Source organism: Salminus brasiliensis, chromosome 10 (assembly GCF_030463535.1).
Source record: "Salminus brasiliensis chromosome 10, fSalBra1.hap2, whole genome shotgun sequence".
In the NCBI taxonomy this organism is placed as follows: Eukaryota; Metazoa; Chordata; class Actinopteri; order Characiformes; family Bryconidae; genus Salminus; species Salminus brasiliensis.
The window spans coordinates 7,494,379-7,517,136 of record NC_132887.1 but is presented as its reverse complement, the minus strand read 5'-3'; the positions used below and the strand labels follow the sequence as shown (position 1 = coordinate 7,517,136).

Here is a 22,758-nt window from a genome sequence, read left to right as displayed (position 1 = left end):
TGTCCGAAACTGGACAAGGTAGAGGAAGCAGAAGCAGAACAGCTTGTCTGAGAAAGAAAAGTGATGGAGTCCTCGGTCAAGAGCAGGAGAGGAACGTAGAGGGAGTAGATGGTGAGATGATGGAGGAGGGGAGCGAGGGACTGCACTGATGGAGATGAGGGAGCTCTTTGTGCTTATTTTTGGGAGTGCTGATTGGAAGCAGCTGTGGCTGTGGGGGCCTGCTGGCCCTCGCCACGCGACTCTCGGCAGCCCATGCTTCAGGACAACCTCACTCTGCCTCCTCCTCTTCCACTCCAGAGAGAGAAACCCTCCTCCAAACTCCTCCCAGCATCCAGCGTCCAACAGCCCCTAGGCCTAGCGTAGGAAAGTCCAATAGCTCTACTCTTCTGCTATGACTTCGATAGGCACTTTTTCAATGGGTCCGTCTTGCTCAGGTGAAACAATGAAGCAATGAGGGCAGTAATTAAAACACTCTGGAGAATCACTGAAAATACTCACATTAATTTAGGCAACATTTAACGTCTTCAAAAGCACACAAGTATCAATTGCAGCTGCTGCAATGCCAGGATCATTGGGTAATGCAAGAGTAAATCCCACAGTAAAACGAACAGCGCCAGTGAGAAATTTATGGAGATCATTTTTATTATGCAGCAGACAGGACCGTGTGTGTGTGTGTGTGTGTGTGTGTGTGTGTGTGTGTGTGTGTGTGTGTGTGTATTTGCTTTGTAGCCGAGACTGATGTTATGGCAGCATTTGAGTCACTTACTTGAGATGCAAAACATACAGTAAAATGGATCTTTCTTGGAGCGAATGGATTTTTCTTTCTTTTGTGAGACAGAATGCTTCTCCAGTCATCTCTAAAAGCAGCCAACAGAGCTCAACGCTCAGCATTCCGAAACTGCACTGCAAAAAAAAAAAAACCCAAAAAACTAAACGCAGCAATCTGGGATCTGAGAGATCTGCAAAGCTATCACTGTGCATGAAACAAACACAGAACTGATTGGGGTGTGGTGAAGATGGAATGAACGAGCAGCTCCCAAGCCAAAGACAAGACCAGGCAGTGCCCTGCCACTCGGTTTGTTCTTTGGCACAGCAGTCTTGATTGGGAGGCACTATGCCTTTTTCAAAAACAGAAAATGCACATGCTTTTTGTTGTGTTTCGCTTGAAAGAGAAAAGGAGAAGCATTCAATTATCGGGCCGTCCATGTGTGTGAAGCCTTTGAAGGCATGCGTTTCCCGTCTGGAGGCCTGACATCTTTGGAAAAGATTTATTCCCTGATTTTTGGAAGAAAACGGTCAGTTCTTCTGGCTTCATAAAAATATTATATTAATAAATTTCTCATGTTATCCTCACATAGCAGACGAGTCTGTGTGCATTTACTTTACACTATATGCACAGTACTAGCACTATGCAAGAGTATTAGGAAGCCCTGAAAATTAGAATTTAGAAATTAGACTGATTAAAAATCTGGGCAGTAAGTGTTTATTTGCTCAGTAAATCACTAATATTAAAATAAACACTCCTACAGAAAGTGGTGGTGGTTCTCCATCACTGTGCTCATCATTAGAACATCTCCAAAGTTCTCCTCTCTCATGGAATCTAGTATTATTTAGAGTTCTCCTCAGATCAACACCTGGTTTGGTGGTAAATCAAGGCTTAATGATGGTAAATCAGGTGAGCTGCTGCTGCTGCTCCTGATTGAATGGCTGGACAGGGGGGCGTCCAGGAGAAACCTGGAACCAAGCTTTTTTCTTCAGACTAGCTGGATTTGCCCTGATCTCAAGCTACTGGATGGGATCGGGGCATGTCTACTAAAGTGATCTGGAGTTTTCACAGTAAAAACTCTGAGAGAAATGCTTTTAAAGAGAGTGCTTGATGTCTCAAACCTCTGAACAGTGCTGTGAATGTCTCACTACAACATCAACACTGCCTTCTCCTCAGGTTCTGATGGGTACAAAGGAACACAGTGCATTTAGACAGTGAACCTTTAATTCTGCCTCTCTGGCTTGTTCAGCTGTAGCCTTCAGAACAAACTCGCTCCCTCCCTCACTTGCGCACACACACACACACACACACACACACACACACACACACACACACACACACAGTATAAATCTAGGTCAATTGCATCCACTGCAGCAGCAATGCAAGATCAAATCAACACACATTGTTCTCATTAGAGGCTGCTTATGAAAAAGTGGCCAGGTCGAGATGTGTGAGCCTCAATGGGTATCCTTCCTCGCTCTAGATGGGGTTCTGAGTTAGCAGTTTGCGTTTCCTCTCTGAAACAATAGCACCGCTCCGAAATTTCTATTGCTACTGTTTGTTTAGCGCTGGAATGCACCATCTGACGTTTGGCCTGAATGCACCTAGCTTGAGCAGCCTGGTGGGTTTCATTTTTACGTTTAGTAACTACATTATATGTTCAAATATTTGTGGACACCCCTTCTAATGAATGCATTCCGCAACATAGAGAAGTACTGCCAGTAGTTCATGTGTATCTAGAACTATTTGCACCATGCCTAATGCCAGGCGTGGGCTAGAGGGGTATAAAGTCCCCCAGCATTGAGCTGTGGAGCAGTGGAAGAACTGTGTTCTCTGGGATGATGGTTGGTGCTCCATCCAGAACACTTGCCATTAGTTAAGGAGTTGGGGATGAGGAGTTGGGGTAGTGATCATCCAACATCCTGACCACACAAACACCCTTGTCGCTGAACGCAATCAAATCCTCACAGCCTTGCTTCAAAATTCTAGTAGAAAGCTTCAGCTTCTTCCCTGGACAGTACAGACAGTTACTCCATCAAAAGCTGGATAAACTCTTCTTAATACCCTGGAATGAATGCACAGTTGTCCCAATACTTTTGTCCATGCAGCATACTTGTGGTTAATGATGAAAAACAAGTGAATGATTACTGAAATGCCGAAGACACTACTAGCCCAAAGCTACAAAGAGCAAACTCCAGAACAACAGGCCTGAGATTTGTCCAGGCCACCACCTTTTGCCCCACCTCCTGATACTTCATTAATTCACTCATCCAGTTGTATATTAAAGAGACACTGCAACCTCAGAAGTGAAATATACACCAAAGGCAGTAAAAAATGTTGAATATAAAAAGTACAAGTCATCAGAAACCCAGTCAGATAACAAGTCGTGCATGTTGATATAATAATATGACGACAGACAGAAGGAGAAAGTATAGGATGCATCCACAGCAAACCATGGAACACACTAGCATGTTTTTGACAGGTTCTAGTTTGCTGGTCCTTTGATTTTTCTGCAAAGCAGCAGTGCTGGCAACTCCGAATGCTACCCTGGAGTGAATCATAAATAGGAAGTGGAGACATATAAATAGAGATCAAACACTGACAAGCCTGAAAGAAAGCTGTAATGGTTGGAAAGAGATCTGTTCGGACTATAAGAAGACAAACACACACCATTCATGATGGCCTATATGTCGATTTTTAAGTTTAACAGCAAGGCAAACACAATTCAATAGGCTACCTTCATTTAGACTTATAATACAGGCAAATAACATTTGATTAAAACCCCATGCACGTTAATTTAGCAGTGAAAACAGTCGAATAGCACAGTTCTGGTACACTTTGTATCAGTGTCAACATCACAATTCTGGTCTTGGGCCAACCCTATGCTGTAAGCCAGTGGTCACCAACCTAAGGAGAGCCCCGTCCTGCTCCTGGAAATATCTACAGCCCCTTTCTGTAGACCTGCAACACTGATTGAACCTGCATGTTCCATCTAATTCTTGCCCTCAGAAGCCCTTGATTAGCGGACTGAGGGGTTTCAGATTTTGGATGGAGGTGAAACTTGCAGAAAGGTGGCTCCTCCGAAGGGCTGGTGACAACTGCTGCAAGCTATGGACTTCAAGTGGGGTCTCAGTGTAGCCTTTATAGACTTTCAGATTCCAAGAACGCAATTTTTTGAGTCATTATAAACAAATGGCTCTTGGTATTTGGCGTGTGCCTGTTTGTTGCTGTTGGTTGTGGCTGTTTGCTGTTGTTGCCAAAAGAATCTGAAGATGCCTACGAGAACATTCTTCTAAATGGCTCCTCAAAGGGCCTTTGAGAAAAATGGTCTTTAAATGCCCTAGTAAAGTTTGGCTGAAGAGGCAATCCAAAGAATTCCTAAAAGATCTTCAGGGAATCTTTGGGGTTTTAGAGCTGAGGAGAAAACCAGGCATGATGGAATGGCCTTCAGTCTCAGGCTAAGATACAAAGGCCACACTGTAGGGTTCCTCCATGTCTTGGAGAACTGCCTTCAGCCATCAGCTCTGCTTCCTCCTACTGTGGACTGAGCAGAAAAGCCGGAAGCATAGGTAAGGATTGGAGCATTGTACCTGTGTGGACAGTCTTGAAGACTTTAAGCATGCAAGTGAATGATCATACAATATATGGACAAAAGTATTGGGACACCTACTCATTCATTGTTTTTTTCTGAGGATTTAATTGCATTCTGTGACCAGAGCAGGATGTTGGAGGATCACCTCCCAGACTCATACCAAAAGAATAGGATGGAGCACCATGCATCATGCCAGAGAGCACAGTTCCACTGCTCCACAGCTCAATGCTGGGGGCTTTATACCCCTCTAGCCCATGCCTTGCATTAGGCATGGTGCCAAACGGTGTAGGTGTGTGTATTTGCACATCTGTGTCAGCAATGGGTGCAACTTAAAGTATTTGAAAGCATTCATTAGAAGGGGTGTCCACAAACATTTGGACACCTAGTGTATGTTGGACCATGAGTGATGAATGGATTGCTGAGAAAAGTCGCAGCTCTGCACCGAGGCCTTTTTGCATCCTGTAGTAATCAGTCTCTGTCAGAAATGCGTATCGCGACTCACAGCAGCTCATGGTCTATATCTTAGACTTAATGTTATTGGAGCGCTGGTGCGAGCTCATTCATAACAGGAGACTGGCAATATAGATAAGACCAGGCTAGCGGTATGGATTACAGTGATCCCTGCGGAGCGCTCTGGCATGATCCAAGCCTTACTTTACTTGGCTTTAAGCCTAGACTGAGCATGCCCCTGTTGTTTAGACTGGCCTCTGTTCACTCTTAAAGAAGGAGAAATGTCAGTGGCATTAATGATCATTATCCATCACTGTGACTCGTTCTACAGCTCAGTCAAAGCGGCTCGGTTCTGCCCTCAATTTTCCTCCCCTCACTCATTATCCTCCCTCACTTTATCTTTCGTTACACAGTTCCACATTGAGTACAGTTTTCCTCGCTCATTAGTTCTCTGTCCAAATCTCCGTCGCTCTCTGCCTCTCCCATTTTGTCTCAGTTGCCCCCCCCCTCCCATCCACCCCCCCCTCCCCTTTTCTCACACAGAGGTTAGGCTGTTTTCAGAGGGTAATTTGAACGCTTTCTTCTCAAAAGGCCTCTTTCTGCTGAAGGTGAGCTGGAAAGAGGAAATGCCGGGCTGAATTCACTCCGTGTGCTGCCTGACATCCAGCGGCTCGGAGATAAAGAATGCATAAGATTTCCTGCTCCAAAGCCCACCGCTCCCAAAACATCTCCCCGTTTATGTACTGCGGCCCGTCGCCCGGGCAACCTGGCCGCGAATCAGGGCCCTGCACCAGAAAATTTGTCTTCCAGCGGAGAGAGAGAGAGAGATGTGAGCCGGTCTTAAAGAGACAGCCACATTATTATCAACGGGGCCTCAGATGAATGTGATTATTTGAAGCAGTCATCTAAAATAATAACTGTGAGCTGGGTCAAAATAATAATTAGGAGGGCATTAAATCTGCATCAATTACTTAATTGCAAGCTATCAGTGCATGCAGCTGCAAATAGAACAAGCAATGGCAAGTAAATGCTGTGTTATGGTAACTGTATCGCACTAGACATGCCCACATGACTATCAGGACACTGGTTTGTGACCATGGCTGCACACTTGTGTATACACTAGTTCTGTGGATGCATTCGCCCAGTTGTTGAGACAAGAGAGGTCGATGGAGAATGGCTAGGCTGGTTAGAGTGGAGAGAAAGGCTAGTCAGATATCCACTCTATACAACTGGGGTGAGCAGAAAAGCATCTCCGAATGCACAACACACCCAACCTCGAGATGGATGGGCTGCAACAGCAAGAAGAACATGGGTTGGGTTCCCCTTCTGTCAGCCAAGGACAGAAAGCTGAGGCTGCAGTGGCTCAGCTGAGGTTCACAGATGGTGAGCTCAAACAGCTTGGACCCATCCATGGACCCCAACCTGCCAACAGTGTCAACAATCCAGGCTGGTGGAGGAGGTGTAATGCTGCTGGGAATATTTCTTGGCAGATTTGGGCCTGTTAATCCCAACCAATCATTGTTTAAATGCCATAAACCATTTGACCATTGCTGATTATGATCTGCAATCCATTAATGGCCCCAATTGGCCCATCTTTTAAATGTTCTTTCCAGCATGATCACCACAGATGTCATGGTTTCATGAGCAGGACATGTTCTTCACTGCTGTTTACACACCTCCTACAGTGGCATTGCCAAACAGAACTTGCTCATCACTCGAGGAGTGGTGTGGCATCTTGCACTGTCTTTTGTGATACTTACTGATGGATACCTTCAAACACCTCCAGAACTGCTGTCTCATATATGACGTATGTGCATCTGTAGGTCATGTATGACTGTCATATTGCAAGGCATCACACAAAGGGGTGTGAGAAAATACCAATATATCGAAGCATTGTGATAATATTTCTCAGTACTGTATCAATTAAAAGAAATACTGTGCTTTTGAGCATTAATAGTTAACATGTGAAGATTGGTGTAGGACAGTGGTTCATTTGGTGTTGTTTACACCCTTGACCACTAGACAGCAGTGGTGTACTTTGTCCTCAGATCCTACTATTCTGGATGCATAAAAAGGCAACTTTGATTTTGATCAGACTTTTATTCAGCATATGATGGTGTGTTTGACAGTTTTCCAGTGTGCAGTAAGTTGGGCATGTGAAAGGGTACGGAGCAGGACAGCAGAGTCGAGATGACCTTTATTCTAATCTCGCTGGGTGATATCGGAGGACCGGCACTTGGGCACTTGTAAATTCTTTTGTACGCTTTTACACTCAGCATGGCAACACGGCCTGGTTCGGCCGGGTCACGCCGGTCTCCGCCCTTTAATACGCCTCATTGCAAAGCTCGTCAAACAGCGCATCACTGGATAATAAACATACACTTCTGGAAGGAATGTGGACCTGTTTTCCATTTAGGCAACCAAATACAAACACAAGCACACACACACACACACACACACACACACACACACACTTTCTCTCTCGCCCACTCAGAACCCCTCACACATACTTAACCTGTTTCACGCTGCCATATACAGCACCTAGGAGATCCTTCGGTTGCTAAGACACAGGCAGGCGGACAGTTTGTGCCTAAATCCTGGCTCTTGTTTATGTCCCTATTTCCTGGATGCAGATAACAGATTATTCAGTGTTTATTCGTCAGGAAGCAGCACGCAGTGAGGCACTGGCTGCATGAGCTTCGGCATGTCTGTCTTCTTCTGGAAGGATTTACAAACCAACAGCTCTCCTGGAAAGAGGCCTAGCTTGCAGGATTAGGCCAATGAGGAGCTTGACATTGGTGGTGGTCAGGGGTGTGAAGATGCATTAGTGATACAACGATCTGAAGGGGGTGATTCAGGTGAATCAAATCTGAAATGTCAATCATTTCAAATAATAATAATAATATTAACGTCATAATAGCTTAAACTGTTACATTTGTATATTCACACCTCTAGCACTTATTTGTAATAACTTAAATTTACCAATAGCCTACTTTTAAATGCTCCTCTTAAGGTAGTATGATGTGAGAATTGGTATTCTTCCTGTTCCTGAGCTCCCCCTACAGTTTAGCCATGGTATTCACTTTTACACCACTGGCATAAAAACAAATCGCATTTAAAGCGGCCTCTCATGCATGTGGACTGAGGTGGTAGAGTAATATTACATTAATATAAATATATTTTGCTATTTGTTTGTCAAATTATTACCTTTTTTCCCCCAAATTTGGTCCAGGGGGTTGGTCCGTCATTGCCAGCATGACTTGTGGCAATGACGGAGAGGCCATTCTCCCTCTTACAGGTAAAACTGCTACATAATGTTGCCTTCACATTTTGTAGTTAAATATTAAAAATCAGGTCCATTCTCAAGGTTTCAATATCGGCATCAAGACAAAGCGAGGTCATGCAATCATCTCTAGGGTGTGGATACAAATAATCATATGAAACAACATATTATTATAGGGTATATAAATACCTTAACGGCTTCCACATGATCCTTATAGGGCAGCCCCAAACGAAACCTCGAGTTCAGGCCTCATTAACAGAGGCCACACAACATTCTGGAATTCCTCTGGGCTTTAGCCATTTAAAGCCATTGAAGATGGCAGCTGCCACATCCCTTTGGGGTGGGAATATCTGAAACCTTCGGCACAAATGAACGGTACGTTTCACTCAACAGTCCATTTGGAGCACACCAACAGTGCAGAAGAGGCAAAAACCGTGCAAAGTCAGTAAGGATGAAAGCTGAAACGAAAGGCCTCATTTTGCTGAATAAACACTTCGCAGAGGGAGCCCTTTTCTGGTTAAGCAGATGCCTTGGTTGCTGCAAATGCAGTTTGTCACTCAACTAGCAAGCTTTTCAAATGATGGCTAGGATGACCGCGCTCTGGGAGCATGTTTTGACGCCTGAAGGAAACCAAAAGGCAACACTGTCAGTTTTTTGGGTAATCCCATTAACATCATTACTTGGACTACTACCATCTTCCCAGGGAGGTTACGATTTCCTTATTTATTATCTGACTCTAGTGATCATCCTTATCTGGGATTCCTGAGGCGTAAGAGTGTTGATCCAGTCATGGGGAGATTCCTGTTGATGCTACAATCAACCATGGCCAGGGGAACAAGACAGCATAATAATTGGCCTAGCTCTCTCTACGGGCCTCAAATAGCTTGATCAAGTCAAGTCTTATAGTAAGGCCATGAGGTCTTTCAGAATTCTGTTTTTCCCCTGAGTCGAGCTTTTTAATGCAAGACAGGTTTTTCACTTCCGGACAGATCCAAGCGTGAACAAGGCAATGATTTCAAGTGTTTGGACTCATGCCATGAGAACGAAGGAGAGCAGAGCATTTAAGTCAGATCATCTTAAGGCTTAACATATCCTGAGTGGTGGTTTACACCACTCTTACTGTAAATGACTGAAGTAAACGCTTGATAAGATCAAATTCTACCCGTACCTGACCTGTGCCTCTTCCTCAGAGCTCAACACCACGGACTCTGATGGGGCAGAGACAAACTGAATATGAAAGAAAAGGTAGACCCGACGGTGCGGACTCCCTGCAATTCCTCAGAGGAGTCGAGTTACAAGGAGTTAAACAACAGATTCTCAAGAGATAAAATTCCACATAAGAACACAATATGGAGGTATGATTAATGTTAAAAACAAAAGGCCTGTCCCACACGCCAAAGGGCAAATCCTTCAACTAGAACGCAAAGGCAGCTCAAAATGAAATTACAAACTCTAAATATCTTACATTCAATATCCTGCCCGTTTTTCAAGCCTGATCTGGAGGAGGCGGCCAAAGTAAACCCATAGTGCTTAGACGTTCCCAAATGTTCTACACTGCATCGAGATCTCCATCTCCCTCTTGGCCCCAGCGCTTTGGCCATTGATCTGAGCAGATTTTCTGGGGAGCTGCACTTTCTGCCAGATTGCTGGAGCTGTGGAGCTGAAAAGCCAGAGGGCTTCCAGTAGCCTTATCAAGCTTTTATTGTTTTGGGGGGAGGTTTTCGTTTCACCCCGTCTTGAAGGTGTGAGGGACTAATGGCATGTTGTTGACACTGAAGAAGAGTAGGGTGTCCAACTTGGGATGGGGGCTGTCTTGGTGTCTGCAGAACCGAATCCGGCCTGTCCTGCCACCCGGCGGGGACGCTGGGAGAAGCAGGACCCGAGGCCACAGCAGGCCGGAGCCCCTGGGAAAGGCTCTCTCACGACCATTCCAAGAATTTTCCCACAATCAAACAAATAAACAGTGAGCTGTGCAGGGCAGTGTCGGGACCCCGTACGCTGGGGGAGGGCGACTACGCTCATAAAACATCCATCTCTGGGACTAGCGGAATCCAGAAAGACCATGAACTCTCAGAACTTCATTGAAGGAACATGCCATCCTCAGCCTTCTGTTTGTTTTGCTCTGCAGCTGGATGTCGCCTGATTTTTAAACTCAGGTGTCAAACATGATTTACTACAAAGTTACTACAAATTCAGTAACACTGGCTTTCCCAGTTGTTTGTTCTAAGACTTCTCTCTCACACAGATGTCACAGATGTCCAAAGCTGGTGGACAAGCTGACATGAAGGGCCCTGTTTCTTAATACCACCAGGTTTCCTGGACGCTTAAGCAAAAAGGGGTCATTGAGAGGCAACAACCCATTTCATCCTCCATTTCCCATCTGCCAGGCCTTAATGGGGCGTAAGTCTACCGAATACATCTGGACTCCCACAAAGGAGCTGGATCAGACACGTCTCTCTTCTACTGCAAATGGGACATGGGAAAAGTCATTGAAGGCCTGCACACCACAGACAGAAATGAGGCTAATGTTGCCATACAATACTTGACCAATCAACAGAACCATTCCATAGAGCCCAGTCACATCTGCATAGAGAATATCGCATCTCTCCCTTTGAAGGGACATCATTAGTAACTTCAAAGTCCAAATGTTTGGGGTCAAATCTGAGCATCACATTAGTTCTGCAAAGTCCAGCTGATCTCAGAGGCTTCCAAACAACAGCGTAAAGAGGATTCGATACAGGCTGCTGAATAACAGCCTTAAGAAAATTTAGTGTGGAGTGTAGCTGTTCCCCATCATGTATCTTTCCATCTTAAGCTCCAGCCAAACTCTTAAGTATTCTGCCATATGATGGATGTTCCTCTGTTTGAAATCTACGGGCTCCATCTTGAAACCCTTCAGCATCCAAAAGTGTGTCACACTGCCTTTTATAGAAGCGTCCCACAAGCTGCATTTAATGTCATTAGAAGTAAGCAACTTCACTACTCTAAAAAAGTATTGGGACACCTGCACATTCACTGCTTCTTCAGAAATCAAGGGTAGGAACTGTTAATAGAAAGCCTTTCCTGGACTGTAGAGATAAGGCTTTCTAATAGATTTTGGAGGAGCTTTCTGGTGAGGACTTGATTGCATTCAGCAACAAGAGCCCACCGCAACCCTTAACTCATCCCAAAAGTATTGGATAGAGCACAATCATTCTAGAGAGCACAGTTCCACTGCTCCACAGTTCAATGAATAGGTGCTTGGCATTGAGCTTTGGCCCACACTTGGCATTAGGCAGCATGGTGCCAATAGGTTCAATGTTTATCTGCTCCAGAGAGAGTCCTATTCTATTGGCAATACTTCTCTACAGTAACTTAAAGTAGCTGAAGGCATTTTTTTGAAGGGGTGTCCACAAACATTTGGACATGTCCGACAAGTGTAGGTCTCTCTTGATGGGTAGGATGGCTCTCCCTCTTTACCTATTGTCCAGCCCAACGCAAGTGAGTTGTTTCAGATGTCTCTCGCTAATCTACAGTAAATGGACAAAAGTATTGGGACTTCTACACATTACACCTACAGCCATTACTATGGTGGTGGGCTCACCTTTGCAGTTGTCAGCAGAGTGGTTGACGGTGGAATATCTAGGAATTTCCACACAACTGTAGCAATGGGACTAAATGAAACACCTGAATTCATTGATTAAGAGGTGTGTCCCAATACTTTTGTCCAGAATATCTTCAAACAAGGAAACAGAACATTTTAGTGAGTATACTCTGACTATATTGCAACTGTGGCACTCGGCCATATATTAAACGCACTGGTGAGTCAATAGAGGGACATGGTTTAAGATAGGCCAGTGTTATTTTCACCAAATCAATTCACTTGTTGTTGGATTACATGAACGCCTTGATTCATCCAAACCCACAGAAGCACTCACTTGGAACTGTGGTTGGTCAAGATGCTTACAACACTGCTAAAACCGCTGTAAAGGCCAAAAATCACGATCGCAAATGACATACTGTGCACTGTGGAGGCTGAGCATGCTTTGGGCTTGCAAATAGCATCTTCCAGATTTAGCATAGCTCTAGAACTTCATGATGGAAGCTGAAGAAGGTAGACTTAGGTAAGGGGGAAAACTCGGGTCTGGAGGGTAGGGAAAAAAAAAAAAAAAAAAAAAAAAATGTTTCCATATGTGCCCTAGTTCCCCAGTGAAAGAACAGCTTTGTGCTGAACTCAAGCAGCACACGAAATAGATGTCAAGCCTTTTCACCCACCCCTTCCTTTCAGTAGCTTGGGGTAACATTAGTCAAGAGGGGGGGGGGGGGGGTGTGACGAGGTGCCCCTCTAGCTTCATGCCCAGTCATGTGGCCTGTTTTGACGGGGGCTAATTGTCTGTGACTGTGAGGGAGGTAGGGGGGACTGAAACAAACATCTTATTGAGCCCAGAGGGTGGGGGTAGGCCGCGTTAGGCAGAACGGACGAGGCGAATTGAACGAGGAGAAGTAACAGAGGTCGTCCTGCCGGTAGTAAACCATCCCTGGTGAAGGCTTAATGACTCCCAAACCAATCATTTGTATATTAATTAATTAATTAATTAAATGTATTTATTTATTTGTAGACATGCACCTGCTCCCTATGCTTAGCGATAATGATCATGGACACCTTGTTGAGTGCATGCCTGGAGGCTATGATAGTCGTCCAGATAAATCAGAGCTGTAACCATTGTATTAATCAATATCTTCATAAAATTTCTATCTTGAAGTAGAAGCTAAATTTTATGCAATCTATTAAAGACATTGTAAATATTCAGTTAATTGTTTTTTTTTTATTAAAATAATGAAAACAATGATTCTTATTTATTTATTTCTATATTTATTTTTTACATTATGACAATCAAATCTGTCAACATTATCCAATAAAGTCAGTAGACGGGCCTAACTGTGAATGATGCAGCTTGCAGTTACCTACCATATAAATGCTTGTGTGTACGGTAGCCAATGGTTGGCAAATGTCGGCTAATGTTAGGACCACTTGTCCCACCAAACTAGCTACGGACCCTGAGCAGGCTGTCTGATGATGGAGTGGAGCAGGACGGCTGCAAGCGAGCTGTTCGGAGCAGCAGGGGGGCTTCCCTTAACAGCCCAGGGCAGATTTTGGACATTTTGCCTACTGCAACAGAGAAGGCACCACAAAATCCCAGTGGGAACCAGGGCTAGCGGACAGAAGTAGCTATCGTGACGGGTCTGTCTTGACCTACTTGACCTAATCTAGCCAACCAACTGGAATACATCAGAGTTAGGCCCGCCCACTGACTTTGATGGATGATGTTGACAGACAAGACAACCATATTCACCATTAGTGATGGACATGGATGGAATTTGGCTTCTGCCTTTAACCCAGCCACACACATAGACTGTGAGCACACATGCCTGGAACGTTGGGCAGCCATTGCTGCGGCACCCGGGAAGGAGAGAGAGTGAATGGGCCCTTGAGCAAGGCCCCCAAACAGTGGAAGCTTGCCGCTATCAGGGTAATATAGGTAAATGGGTGAATGCATGGGTAAATGCCACAACCTCCTCACTTATCACTCTTAAGCCTGCACAGGTTTCTGTTTGCTGATGCAGGGAAGCTATGGATCCGGAGCTTTCCTCAGTGCATGCTGGCTGCCCGACAATGTCGCATCAGCGGCAGTTCCTCACTGCCAACTGCTGGTTTATATGCATCACAGGAGACATGTGTGAAGTCCTTACCATCCTAATGTTGGGAGCACTGCTAGTGCTAAGGGGAGCTATGAGCGGGTGGCAGTACCAAATTGGGTGAAATTTAAAAAAATAATAATAAATAAATAAATAAATAAACCAATTAATCAAATAATAACAATACATGTTTAAATAGATAAATAGATTCATATTTTTTGAAATATTTAATTACTTAATTCTCATTTTAACCACTTACTTATATAATTTTGTCACAAAAACCCATCCGTACTCGCCCCCATCCCAAGCCAATGGCCTGCATTCACTGAAGCTTGAGCAGAGTAAGGTGGCTTTGCGGAAAAAGCTCGCAGGTAGTCAAGGCAGCACTCTTGTTTTCTCTACACAGAGCAGAGCAGCAGGAAAATGTTCTTCATGCTATGAACGCTGCACTTGACGGACTCTGGAGGAAAACAATGAAACATTGTGTTTTTAAGTGCTGGAAAGAAAGAAACAGCTTGGGAGCGAAAATAGCTCTCCAGCCAGTTATTATAATATTCGGTGTCTGAGTATAGGAGCACAGCCATGATTCAAACGTAAGATTACATAGCCACCTTCTACTGGTCTGAGTGACAACTTCCTGTTCCTGATGAACTGCAGTAGGAAATTAGGCCAGGGAGGATGACAAAGGGAGAGGTGTATGGAAGCAGAATGGAGGAAAGGGAGGCTGAAGTTTTCTTTTCTTCTGTGGAACACCAGAGGAATCCCTTCACAAAGGAGAATGGAGACATCAGGTCCAAACACTGTGGAGAATAGACCTGTCCAAGTCCACGGTTGGATCCAAATTGAATTTATGTTTAGGTCACGGTGGGGAAAAAAAAAAAAAACTGATAGTTTCAGGACTGACTTGTCCCTCAACAGGTTGTGAGCTTGTGTGCGAGTGAGAGCACAAGAGCAAGAGAGAGAATGAGAAGCCCACATAACTCTAACGCTGCCATGGCAATCATCTCAGCATGCTTGGATAGTGCCAGTCCTGACCACGTGCCAGCTGTGGTTGGCGTACTGGTGCATTCCTTCCATGCTACACTTCCTCCTCTCCACTCAGGTGTTTCCCAGAACCCATCCAGCGCTGTCAAACACAAAACCCCTGCTCCAGCTTCAATCTCACGTGGCTTTCCTCTGCTAACACTGCCCGATATGTTGGCAGGATAGTGCTCCGGTCCCATATGTCATGAAATTAATTATGAACTTGGACTAGGCCTATTAGCACGGGTAGGACAGACTGACAGGCGAGTTAGGAAGTGGGCGGCTACGCTGGAAGACTCTAATGAAAGGAAACCACCTCAACATAAAGGCTGAAAGTAAGTCTGTGGTGGAATCATTTCCTTAATTCAATGGCGTTTAGCTTGGAACAGTGTTAGGAACCACAGCATGCAACTCCAACCGACTCAAACTGTGAGTAAGGGTTATTGTCTTTCGGTAATAGAGCTTCAATTACGCCACTGAACGTTATAAAAAGCGTCCTAGGAGTCGTTCGATTTGGTGCTAGATTAGACAAGGGCATGTTTTAGGCAGAGTTTCTTCGTCACTCACCCAGACAGGACTTTTGTTCACTACCCGGTAAAACTTCTTCCTTCAGCAACAGCAGGTTAGACAGGTTCTGGTGCAGGAACACATCCAAAAACCATGACCGTTCCACCGCCACGCTCACGGGAGTGTGAGAATTTGTGCCTCTGCAATTTCTGAAGTGCTTCAGTCAACTGGCCAATAGGCAATAGACATAGGTCCAAATTAGACCAGACCTTGTACCAAAACATCCTAAATTTGACCATAAATCAGCCGTATGGTCAGTTTGAGAGGCCGGTTACATTTTCACACCTAGGTGTGTTGCATGTTTAAAGGAATGGTTGGGTAGGAGTCTAAGTTTAAGCGGTTTAAGCAATTTTCCACTTCCAAAACAGATGTGGTTGATCAGCCTAGACTTGTTAGTGGAGGTACAAAGCTAAATACCTCCAGTCACACTGGGTTTCTGCAGCAGATAACACCACGACCTGCCAGTGAGCCATTATGCCACATGGGGGACCATGGTTCGATTCCCAGTCTGCGCTACACTAATAAGAGTCTTTGGGCAAGACTCCCAACACTGCATTGGCCCGCCTCTGTAATACAGCCAAATGCCATAAAGGTAAATGTACATTTTGGTTAAGCAACTTCACAAACCTGCTAACAACTCCAGAAGAAAAGATACCTCCAGACTGCCTGTGCACCCTGCAGCCTCTCACTTGTGTAGTATTTATGAAACTGCAACACTCAGAGCTTCCTCCATGTTGGCTCAGACAGAGCAGAGACAGGACAGACAGCATCATAGGTCACACAGCCAGAGCAGCAATGCTATTGGTCAGGGACGCAAATTTGCGTAGTGTCAGAGCTTACCAAAGTCGAACCCGACACAAAGGCGTTGCACTGAATAGCTGGAAATTAACGGTCAACCAAATATTTCTCAAACTTCCTAAATCTCCCTAAAACTCCATTCAGGTCTTCATTAAAGTCATACAGACTTGCAGGTGGGGTTTAGGGTGCAATTGATACAAATTCTATAAAAGGTCATACATCACGTCACTGTCACACAAAAACCTTATATCTTTTTTACTTTTTGACATAATGTTAATCTAGCTTTAGTTCTTTTATATAGTTTCATGATGAACGGACCAACAGTAAGGCTGGAAGCAATGACTTGGAATAAAATCTTTCTACACTGACTTCCATTGAAAGTTAAGAAGGTTTTTTCCTTCTTCTGTAAAATTGCCATTTTTGAGACTGAAGACTTTTGTGTTACAGTATAATTGGTCACCCCAGCTACTGGGTGGGAAGTTTTCAGACCTTAATGAAAAAGGTAGGAATGGAAACTGTGGCAAATTGATTTTCCCTGTGCCATTTGTGTTCAATGTGGGTAAAATCTACAAACACCAGCGTTACACAAGGTGAAATTGGTAGCACTGACCATCAACATTTCTTTTGCCTGAGGATTATTATCTTGAGTGAGATTAACTCTCCACAATCCACACTTGACTCAGAACCCACACCTACTTCCAGAAAAGCCACAAACACTCACCACAAATGCACCATTCATGATTTGTCCCTTATCCTGACTGGAATGTCTAGGAGCTGTTATTCACACCATTGAGCATGCATTCAGCAAGCCTTCAAACCCTGGCTCCTCTCTCCTGCTGACACAGAGATAGCGTGCCAACACCTCAGACCCTCCTGAAACTCTGAGACGTGATTTACCCTTACTCCAAAGAGGACCTCCAACCACACACAGAGACAACTGGGAAATCGACCCTCTCTAATGGAATTACAGTAACTTGCACTGAAAGCTGAAATAGGGCTTTACGTTCCAGAGCCATGTTGGAGTTTCCATGTTAGAGATCTTCATGACTGAAATTAAAGTTAAACTTATATTACACCAGGATTATAATTAAGAATATGTTGCACATCTGAGCAGTACAACAGTTTCGATGGTTCAGTGACTTTTATCTATGTAAATGTAAATAGTTCTGACCAGAGGATGATGGGTGGCTCTTGTGAGTCTTGGTTCCTCCCAGGCTTTCTTCCTCCAGCTCTGAGGGAGTTTCTTTGCCACTGTTGCCTCTGGCTGCTCACCAAGGGGCCTTATCTTAGGGGGTTATCTTATGTTGTTGATTTCTTGCCTTTTTACTAATTACTGATTGTGTGAAGCTGCTTTGTGACAACAACTGCTGTAAAAATCTATACAAATACATTTGATTTGATTTCATGGTACCATCAACCTACACTGACATACTGTAAGGGAACAGGCCTAGCTATAACTTACACAACACTCCCCCTTTACTCTAAATTTACAGGCAGTTAGCCAAATTAATCCACTTAATTTGTATAGCTAACAAGAATACGGAGGGTCACTGCTGTCAAGCACAAAAAGCTATGAGTGCACCAATGCAATAAACACTCACACAGTGTAGACTCATGTATAAATCAGCCCTTAGTCTCAACAGCTTAGCACAAAACTAAAGAAGCAGACATGTCTTGGCTAATTTTTACCAAACTGCTCCTTTAAGAGTGTCAAAAGAGTAAATATTAGTAAGGGTAAGACTCAGGCTAGTTACAGTGCCTAATAAACACAGCAGGTGCCTCACTCTGTTTAAACAGGGCTGATTTCTAGGTTTCTCTTATGTCTACCTCAACAATTGTGAGGACTAACCATGTAAATGCTACAAGGTGCCACACGATGCACATAAACCCAAGCAATGTAGGCAGGCCTGCCAGAACTCCAAACACCAGGACCAATCCCCGTGCCAGCTCTATCGGCAACACACGGCGGGCGGTCGCCTGCCTAGGCGCTGCACAGCCCTAAACGTAGCCGTAAACGTAGACAAGCAGCAGCGGGTAAAACAAAGGCTCCCAGTGTGTTTTCAGCAGAGCGCCTTGGAATCCATTAATAAACCTTCGCCTTCTGCAGGCAGTCAACTCGTCACTGCTCCTGGCGGTAACGTGGGCCGGCTGAACACGGGGGGACCCTAACCACGTCCCGGTGATTGGAGGAGCCCGGCGCAGACACACTGTATATACTGTACCACTCTGCTAATTACTCCCAGACCTCCGAAGACCAGAGCCAAGCAGCGTCCATTCAACACAGCTACAGCACTGCTCTGTAGCAGTGAATGAGCCAGACTGACAGAGGCTGAGAAAAGAAACTATTAGGGAAGAGGAAGGGGTCCTTTCACTCGCACAGCGGCCACTCGGAGAGGCAACAGAGCTGGCAATCCCATACAAGTTCCCTTTTTTGGGTCCAATTTCACACAACACGTTTGTGGGTCTCGTTAGTGTCTCACAGTGCTGGTGAAAGATAATCGGGCCTTGTTCAGCACTGAGTTGGCTGCTTGTGGAAGAGCTGGAGCTTCAAAGGATATTTGAGGTTGCCATGTATTTATTCATCTACAACAATTAGTGGTCTTAAGACCACTGAGAACTGTCCAGTGTGCTTAAAAATCCAGTAATGTCTGAGTGTGTGCCTATAACTGCCATGCAGGCTTCACTGGACTGTAGAGAATGGTCCACCTCTCAGACAATACCTTGCCAACAATGGTCTTATTGGTCTTAGGGTAGCGGGTAGCTTACAAATTGTGGACTCTCATCTGATCCACAACCTCATCAAGTTCTTGCCTCTTACCATGTTGGTTTCCACAGCTAAATGTAAAATCTATCCTAAAGCCATGAAGGGCACCCGGATGGTCAATGAGTGCAGGTACAGTGTAGGTACCCAATAACGTGCCGACCAGTCTGACAAAGTTTTTGTCGACTCTTGAAGTCAAGCAAGTCTTCGTATCTAATCCATCCCCACTTTATCTCACATGCAACAACTACCACTGGATAAGATATAGGGGATCAACTGGTGTTGGATCAGCAAACTCTACAGCCACAGGTCACACCATCAGCAGCTGCAGCAGCTGCAGCAGCAGCAGCAGCAGCCGCCGCCGCCGCCTCCGCCAACCAGCCAGCCAGTTCACCCGCCTTCTCACCTTACCTGCTCGCGAGGCAGGAGGACCGCCAAGCACAACATCTGGCCAGAAGTGCCTTACTTCAGCGACTTCCAAGGAACAATGGCCCACTCTTTCCTCCTGCCACCCCCTCCCCAGGTCAGGCACACAGCAGACGCGTGTCCTGCCTGATGCCCGCATACATGGGTATGGTTTCCCAGCAGTGCCCCTCCTCAGGCCTCTCAGCGTCCTGCTTGGTCAGCAGTCGGCTGGCCCTGATGGGCACGGTCATTAGGAAAACAGTTAAGCCTATCGTTCTGTTGGTGTTGGACGAAGCCTATGTTTGGTTTTTAAAAGTACCTGGAGGGGTCTTTGCTAAAGTATCCTGCAGGCCAGTGTGGCCCAATTATTGGGAGCATGTAAAGGCATGAGGCTCACTAGCTCTTAACCTTTCTGCTGTTTAGATGTAATGTGGCCTAAAGGACTTTCATATGAAGGCAGGGTCACTGAAGTGATTTCTCAGACTGTGGGGAAACCCAGTGACCTTATTTCGACAGTTTGCTCTTATGTAGGCTGATATTGCTAATTCCTACAGTGACATTACTTGGAAAAAGTCAGAAAAAGGCTTACTCAAGTGGCTTAGTCATATTAAAATGCGATTTCTGCGCCGTAATCCTCTCCAATCTTTTTAACTCTAATCTCATATATATATATTTTTTACTTTTCCACCTCCCCCTCTTATTTTTAATCTCCTTGTATAGGCACATGATCCACTTTTCCACTCAACACCAGACGGGCATCTAGGATATTTTAATAGAGCACACCTTGTTTGAGGTAGTTGCTCAGCAGGGCTCCAGAACTGTGGACCAGAACAGGTTAGAGGCTTGTCAGATGCATTACAAATCCCCAACAGTCAAGAAACCACATCCCTCCAGGAACAGAGGAAAAGCACTACCAGATGTTCGGTGTAATGTCACCAGCACAGCGTTCAACCCAAAAGTGTCATGCGTATGGAACCAAATTTACACAAATGACCCTACCTGTATATGCTAATTGGCTTATGTCACTGATCTGCTTTATTGTAATCAGGGACCTTCAGAGACCTTCAGGGAAGCATGCAAATTAGCTTAACGCTCACTAAACCTGCTTGTAGAGCAAAATTCACAAACTCAAGTCAATGAGAGCATACAAGTATAGTACAAGAGTATATCCAACTTAACAATTTAAACCTAGTATTTAAAGGGCCAGTACAGTGCAGGTGTTAAACACAGCCCACAATAAACACTGTCTACATTCATCAAGAGGATTCCTCCCATCCCAGACGCATACTGTACATGCTCCTGCCATCCCAGAGAGGATACAGGAGCAGAACCAGGAGTTTCAGGTCAGGACCAGCTTCTTTCTATCCACTGTAGCTCTGCTCAACACCACACTCCTACTCCAATAAACACTACTGCTCATATACTGACCACATACTGTGCACACTGGACACACTGTTTATTCTTGCCATTCAGGAATACAGCACAACATGCTGCATGCTGTAGTCTATATACACTGTCCATATTTGTCCTCATTAATAATAATAACAATAATAATAATAATCTGCATTCTATATTTTATAATACATTTATTCCAGTTGTCTATCTACATCTACAACTGTGCACATATCTATTCATCTATATACTGATATCCTGTTATATTTACCATATTTATCATACATGCCTATTCAAACTTTATATTAATTGCATGTCATTGCCTTGAACCTGTACTGAGCAATGACCAACCAGAGAGCGTTTAACGGGTGGAAACAGCGCCCTCTAGCCGCACTATCGAGGACTACACCCTTCATCTGACTACACTACTACTGCAAGTACAATAATCACCATCCCAAATAACGTGCATCTGAGAAAAGCCACACATCTATGAATCCGACCCCAAAGCAATCAAAGCCAGGCTCAGATACCCTTCAAATAAAATACACAAGCGTGAAAACAATAGATCTGGCAACATGTTAACCCCTCAATCTTCTCCAACCTTCCCAATCAATCCCCCTTTTTAGTTTACAGCTGTGGGTGTGTGGATGGATGGATGGATGGATGAATGGATGAATGGATGAATGGATGAATGGACGTGGGTGAACACATGAGCAGCTCTGTGCAGACCAGCTGTGCCACCAAGATCAGAACTATTAAGCATCTCAGAGCTCTCAGTAATTATTCATGCTGGGCTGTGATCTGATTTCGAAAGTGGAAATAAAAGCGCACAGGTACATTTCTGCAGCAGTGCGACTGGTCTCAGGTGTCTTATTCGACACGAACGAGCCTCGTTTACTGAGAATTAAATACAGATATTTACTATAATAAAATAAAAAACACCTTTACCGTCAAATCAGGCCAATGAATGAGAACCAGCAGCAGCGTTGGGCTCTTCCAGCCTGGCTGCTGCCAAAGCCCAAACCTTCAGCAGAAACCTCCACACTTACCGAGGGTTCTCATCTGGGAGAGGAACATGCTGCTGAGAGGTAATCCGTTTGCGTGGCTCCTCTGACAGGTCTGGACTGAATGATCCCCCTCGGAGTGTCTGCGTGTGTGTGAGCGTGTGTGTGAGCGTGTGCTCCTGCCCTCACTAACGCTGACGGACTGAGAGCTGCATGCGGACAGCAGCTCAGCTCCAACACACTTATTATTGTTTTCCCACCCGTATTGAGATCAACCCCGCCCACCTCGCCCGGGATTGGCTAAAAGTGTCCCGCCTGCTGCGCTGCGATTGGGTAGCAGTTCAGATTCACGCGCACTGAGCTCTTACATTTACATTTGTCTTAACATTTTTTTTTATTTTGATAATTAAAAAAGAAATAAAATCCTTATTCTGGCATTTTTATGCAAATGTTAGAGCCCAATTTCTATTTTTTCATCAGGTTGGACGTATGAGACACATTAAAATATCGTTTTTTATAAATTAAAATTAATATTAGGGATTTTTATTACATTTATTATGAATGGTAATATTATTGGTAATTATAATAATAGTAATTATTATTGCTGCTGTTGTTTTTATTTTTTATTATTGTTCTGTATGTTGATGAACTCTGATAGTTGCATTAATAAAATATATATCATACAGTATAATATAATAAATACAGCATCATTCATATGTAGGCCTGCATTTTAAAACTTTAAATTATAAAACTAAAACTTTAAATACCCTCCATGTGCAATTAAGAGTCATTTGCTGTAAATAATATTGTTATTGCTTTTTTAATTCTTATTTATATTTATATTATCTTATTTATCTTTATTTATTTCATATTCTTATTTGTGTATATAGTGTAAATTATTTATCTACCTTTTTGTAACTGAGTGTCTTGCTATCCCTTTCTGCTGTGACACTGAGAATTTCCCCACTGCAGGACTAATAAAGGATTATCTTATCTTATCCTATCTTAATTAAAAAATATAATACAAAATAAATCTGTGCA

At 44.2% G+C, this 22,758-nt stretch overlaps 1 protein-coding gene across 3 annotated transcripts in view; it reads right to left on the bottom strand.

Moving 5' to 3' along the window:
• Positions 1 to 21,911, bottom strand: part of daam2 (dishevelled associated activator of morphogenesis 2) — a 125,647-nt gene extending 103,736 nt beyond the window's left edge. For 2 of the 3 annotated variants that reach the window (XM_072689096.1, XM_072689099.1), the window contains exon 1: positions 21,763 to 21,911. The gene's annotated coding sequence lies outside the window, so the exon portion shown is untranslated. The other variant, XM_072689098.1, reaches the window with a different exon arrangement.
• Between the last annotated feature and the right edge of the window lie 847 nt (positions 21,912 to 22,758).